We start from the raw sequence: 5,959 nt of genomic DNA, 5'->3' as shown, positions 1-5,959 counted from the left end.
TGGCTGAAGAATAAGGAAGTAGTCACAGGCTATGTGTTAACACGGTCACAACAAGGACTTTTATCCTTGAATCCTCCTGTTCCTAGTGATGCATCTTTGAGGAGCAGAGGTTATATGGAAACTTGAGAGGGCAAGACATGTCCTTGCTCTATGTATACATTTACCTCTCCTAAAACCAACATCCTCATTTTTCTCCAACAAGACAGCCACTTGAGGGGGGAAAACAAAAGGAATAAAGTATGCACTGATGTTGGGACTAATGATTTTCCCTTAGAATGACCATATTCAAGACCCTTTAACCAACCCCTGTGGTGTGTTCAGTAACTGTTGGGAGAGTGGAGAAAGAGAAGGTACAGTTAGCAAGGCAAGATCTCCTGAGGCATATGCCATGCCCTCTGTCCATCTCCAAAGAGGTGTTCATATAACTTTGAGCATATCCTTTAACTTTGATAGGCTGCACTTTACTCATCTGAAAAATAAGGAGGTTCTACTGAATAATTTCTATGGTCATCCCAGATTCCCATGGATTATCTCATTTCAGACACCATCTTTAAGATTCTCCTTTCTTGTACACTATACATGGACAAAATGGGACTGCTTTACTCCACTAATGATAGAAAATGGGTAAAAGACTCTCATTCATGCTGATGTGATCCCAGCATGGTCCTAGATTCATAACGAATTTTCTCAAACTGTAAAATTTGTATAGAAGCTTCCAGACCTTGGGACTCCTGATAATGTTGAGAAGTCAATAGACCCTGGGGGGCAGAACCAAGATGGCAGAGTAGAAAGACACATATACCCTAGCACTTACCCCACAGCCCACAAAATACCTGTAAAAAATTACTCTCAACAAATTCTAGAGCAGCAGAAGCCACAGAACAACAGAGAAAAAGAGGTTTCCTGATCTTTGCTCCCCCATGGCCTTGCAGAATCATGACCCAGCTGCCGCCAGCACTGCCACCACCACCCATAAAGGGCAGAGCCTGGGACAAGCGCAGCCCGCAGGTCCGTAGGCAAGAGGTTGCAGCAGGAATTGATGACCCTAATAATGTCTGGAGACAAAGGAATTTCTGCCTTCCCAGAGTCAGACAATCTCTTCAAGTGGGTTGGGACCATCCATGGGGCAGCTGGGACAGTGTATGAAGACCTAAGGTACAAGCTCTCCCTGGAATTCCCCAGTGGCTACCCATACAACACTCCCACAGTGAAATTTGTCACACCTTGTTACCATCCTAATGTGGACATCCAAGGCAATATCTGTTTGGACATCCTCAAGGACAAGTGGTCAGCTCTGTATGATGTCAGGACTATCCTGCTATCTATCCAGAGCCTGCTGGGAGAACCCAACATTGATAGCCCATTGAACACACATGCTGCTGAACTTTGGACAAACCCCACAGCCTTTAAAAAGTGCCTGCTGGAAACCTACACAGCAGGTGACTAGTCAAGAGCCCTGACCCTGGCTGCCCAGACCACCTTCCTTCATCTTGTGTGTATGTGTATGTGTGTGCATGTGCATCTCTTTTTCCCTTCCTCATAATCTGTCTTCTTCCTCTTCTCTTCTGTACAGGATTCTATTATAAACTGTTTTCCTTTTTCTTTTTTTCCTTAAGCTCTAGTCCAACCCTCAACATTAATGTATAAATAAAAGTTTTGGTACTTTAAAAAAAAAAAAAAAGAGGTTTCCAGTCAAAGGTAACCTGGAAGGCAGACAGGAAAGGTCTATCTCACGGGATGCTGAGCTGAACAGAGCCCAGCCCTGGCCATGTGGCACTGGGAGAAACAGAACCTGAACAGACCTCCAGGGCAGAGTTCCTGGCAGGGAGGGTCCCATCTGGGACCTCAACTCACAAGGGACAAAGAAATCTCCAAAGGTCAGTGTGGGAGGGCTTTCCCAGTTGGGTGAGAGGGAAATGAGGTTCTTCCAGCAATAGCCCCAGGCAACAGCAGCAATAGTAGCAGCAGTGGCCAGGAAGGAACCTGGATCCACTGTCCAGGCAGCTCAGCTTAAAGTCTCTGGCAGTAGGGAGCAGATCTAAACCTCAGCCCTGAGTGATGGCCCCACCCCCACCCAAAGCCCTGGGGAATCAAGCAGCTGAGTAGACTTGATACTGGGGAGAGGAGGGACAATAGGACCATCCTCTTGACAAAGGATTCAGAAGTCAAGTAGCTGGCTGGGAAAATGCTCAAAAAGGAGGGAAAAATAAGATCACTGAAGGTTACTTTCTTGGTGAACAGGTGTCTCCTTCCATCCTTTCAGATGAGGAAGAACAAGGCATACTGTCACAGGAAGTCAAGGCCCCTGTCTCCAAGGCCTTCAAAGGGAACTTAAACTGAGCTCAGGTAATAGAAGAGTTTGAAAAGCAAGTTAGCAGCTTGCTAAAGGAGAGCCAAAAAAATACTGAGGAAAATAATACCTTTAAAAAGAGGTGAACTCAATTGGAAAAAGAAATCCAAAAGCCAATGAGGAGAAGGAGGCAGCTTTAAAAAACAAAATTACTTAAATGGAGGAGGAGGTTCAAAAGCTCACTGAACAAAATAGTTCTTTGAAAGGGAGAACTGAGTTCAGGGAAGCTAATGGCTATGACATAAACCAAAAGTTTGAAAAAATAGAAGATAATGTGAAACATCTCATTGGCAAAGCAATTGACCTGGAAAATGGATTCAGGAGAGACAATTTAAAAATTATGGGACTGCCTGAAAGTCATGATCAAAAAAAGAGCCTTGACATTATTTTCCATGAAATTATCAAGGAAAACTGTTCTGATATTCTAGAACCAGAGGGCAAAGTAAATGTTGAAAGAATCCACCTATCACCTGCTGAAAGAGACCTGAAGAGAGAAACTCCTAGGAATATTGTGGCCAAATTTCAGAGTTCCCACATCAAGGAGAAAATGCTGCAAGCAACTAGAAAGCAACAATTCGAGTACTGTGGAAATACAATCATGATAACACAGGATTTGGCAGCTTTTACATTAAGGGATCAAAGGGCTTGGAATAGGATATTCCAGAAGTCAAAGGAATTGGGATTAAAACCCAGAATCACCTACCCAGCAAATCTGAGTATAATACTTCAAGGGAATGAGTGGTCATTCAATGATATAGAGGACTTTCAAGCATTCATGATGAAAAGACCAGAACTGAAGAGAAAATTTGACTTTCAAACTTTCAAACACAAGAATCAAGAGAAGCATGAAAAGGTAAAACAGGAAAGAGAAATCATAAAGACTTTCTAAAGCTGAACTGTTTACATTCCTACATGGAAAGAAAATATTTATAACTATTGAGACTTTTCTCAGTATTTGGGTAGGTGGAGGGATTATACACACACACACACACACACACACACAGAGTACAGGCTGTGTTGAATCAGAAGAGATGATACCCACAAAAAATAAAATAAAATAAAACAGAAATTAAGGGGTAAGGGAGGAAAATACTGGGAAGAGAAAGGGAGAAATGGAATGAGGCAGGCTATAACTCATAAAAGAGATAAGAAAAATCTTGTTCAATGAAGGAGAAAAGGGAGAAGGGGAGAGGGGAAAAGTAAAGTTACTCTCTCCACGTATGGCTTAAGGAGGTAATAACATGCTCACTAAATTTGGTATGAAAATCTATCTTACACTACAGGAAAGTAGGGGAGGAGGTGACAAGTGAGGTGAAGGGAATGATAGAAGAGAAGGCAAATGGGAGAAGGGAGTAACTAGAAATAAACACTTTTGGGAAGGACAAGGTCAAATGAGGGAATAAAAAAGGGGGGATAGAGTAGGATAGAAGGCAATATAGTTAGAATTACACAACATGATTATTATGGAAGTATTTTGCAAAATGACACATATTGAGTCCGTATTGAATTGCTTGCCTTCTCAGTGGGGATGGGTAGGGAGGGAGGAAGTTGGAATTCAAAGTATTAGAAAAGAATACTGAGAATTATTATTGCATATAACTGGGAAATAAGAAACACAAGTAGTGGGGTATAGAAATTTATCTTACCTTACAAGAAAAGAGAGAAGATGGGGAGAAGGGAAGGGTAGGGTGTGATAGAAGGGAGGGTACATTGAGGGAAAGGGTAATCAGAATGCAAGGTATTAGGGGGTGGGGGGAGGGAAGAGATGGGGTGAAACATTGGACATGTTACAAAGTGATGTAAAAGCAATTAGAATTAAAACAATTGACTGAATTAATTACTGAGACTAAATCACAGACATCTTTAGTTTTGGGGAAAGAATTTTAGCCTAAGTTTCCTAAAGGCAGGTAACCTTGGGTAAAATTTGGCATTGATGGAAAAGTTAAGGCTTTAATGGTAAATTTGATTTTATGATTGCCATTTAATCAGGAACTAGAACATGTATAGAAAGGCATGTAAGCCCCTTAAGACTTGCCTCAAAAGATGTTCCTTAGCCAATGTGAAATTGTAGTCATATCTGAAACCTGATTATTGGAACTTGCTATTTTAAGATTCTATGAGACTATTAACTGACTGTTCCTCTGAGTCCAACTCCAGATATGGATAGCTAGGAAGGCGGCCTAAGCCTCCAATCTATGATGCCAGTAAGCCTGTGAGATGCTGGTATTAACTGCAAAAGGTGATCTCATGGGAAGGGTGGGAGAGCGGCTGTTCAGCCTGGGCTGAGGTAGGATTCTCCTGACTCAATTTCCCCATTGACACCTGGCAGACTTTAAGCCTGACTGAATGCAAGTTGACAATCTACTCCTGCCTGGAACTGACATGAAGTTGGGGAGATATTGTTTCCCCACAACGTCCCTACTGTTAGTGGCAATTTCCTATCGTCAAAAGGTTTGTAAGCTTAATACCAGATCCATTAAATTATAGATTGTTGGTAGGGGAACATCCGAGGTTAAGTCTAAAATTAAGCTATCAGGCTTAGGACTTTAGAGCAACAACAATAAGTTAGGGTCCTTTAATTCTTAGTAACAGTGTGGAGACAATTAGGTCAAGGGCTTGTGAAGTTAGCATACATAGTTATTATCTGTATCTCAGTTAGTTAATGTTAAAAAAAATTCATTTGTGGTCTATATTGTAAATACTTTCAAAGAAGTATTACCTGGCCAAAAGTTGGAATTGTTTTATGTGATATGAACTGTGTTAAAAATGAAAAATTAAAAAATTTTAAAAATTTAAAAAAATAAGAAAAGTCAATAGACCCATGGAGGTCTTTATGTTATTCACTGCCAGCTCTTACTAGGACAACCAAATCCTCAAGCATTTCAACATAGAATGACAAGAAAGAAATAGAAGGCAAAAAAGAAAAGGAAGAAGAGTAAAGCAATATTAGTAACAATAATAGTAGTAATAATAACAAAAAATAACACTTGAGTAGCAGCTAGATTGTGCAATAGATAAGAGTACCGGGCTGAGGAAGACTCATCTTCCTGAGTTCAAATCTGGTCTCACACACTAGCTGTGTGACCTTGGTTAAGTCACTGAACCCTGTTAGTCTCACTTTCCTCATCAGTAAAATGAACTGGAGAAGGAAACGGCAAACCACTCCAGTATCTTTTGCCAAGAAAATCCCAAATTGGGTCACAAAGAGTCAGATAGAGCTGAAATTATTCACTAACATTTAATATACTTAAGGTTTACAAAGAGCTTTCTATTTAATGTCATTTCTTCCTTGCAACAACCTTGTGAAGAAAGCGTTCTTATTATGCCCATTTTAGAGATAAGGAAACTGAGACTAAGAGGTTAAGTAATTTGCCCAGCATCACAGTTAGTAATAACAATAAATGAAATAATAGCACCTTACATTTATTGGAGCTTATAATTTAGAAAACATTTTCATATACTTTACTTGACTTGATCCTCATAACAACCCTGTAAGGCAATTATTATTTTACAGGTGAGGAAACTGAAGGTCATAGAATAGTAGTAACTTGCCCAAAGCCCCTTTGGCACTGTGATGCAATGGAGAGCGCTGGCTATGAACTTAGAGAA

The 5,959-nt window shown here is 40.6% G+C and overlaps 1 pseudogene; it reads left to right on the top strand.

The window, feature by feature from the left end:
* The first annotated feature begins 920 nt into the window (after positions 1 to 920).
* LOC140527865 (ubiquitin-conjugating enzyme E2 C-like) lies at positions 921 to 1,460 on the top strand (annotated as a pseudogene).
* Positions 1,461 to 5,959: the final 4,499 nt, after the last annotated feature.

Source organism: Notamacropus eugenii, chromosome 1 (assembly GCF_028372415.1).
Source record: "Notamacropus eugenii isolate mMacEug1 chromosome 1, mMacEug1.pri_v2, whole genome shotgun sequence".
Lineage (NCBI taxonomy): Eukaryota > Metazoa > Chordata > Mammalia > Diprotodontia > Macropodidae > Notamacropus > Notamacropus eugenii.
This window is presented reverse-complemented; position numbering and strand designations above follow the sequence as displayed.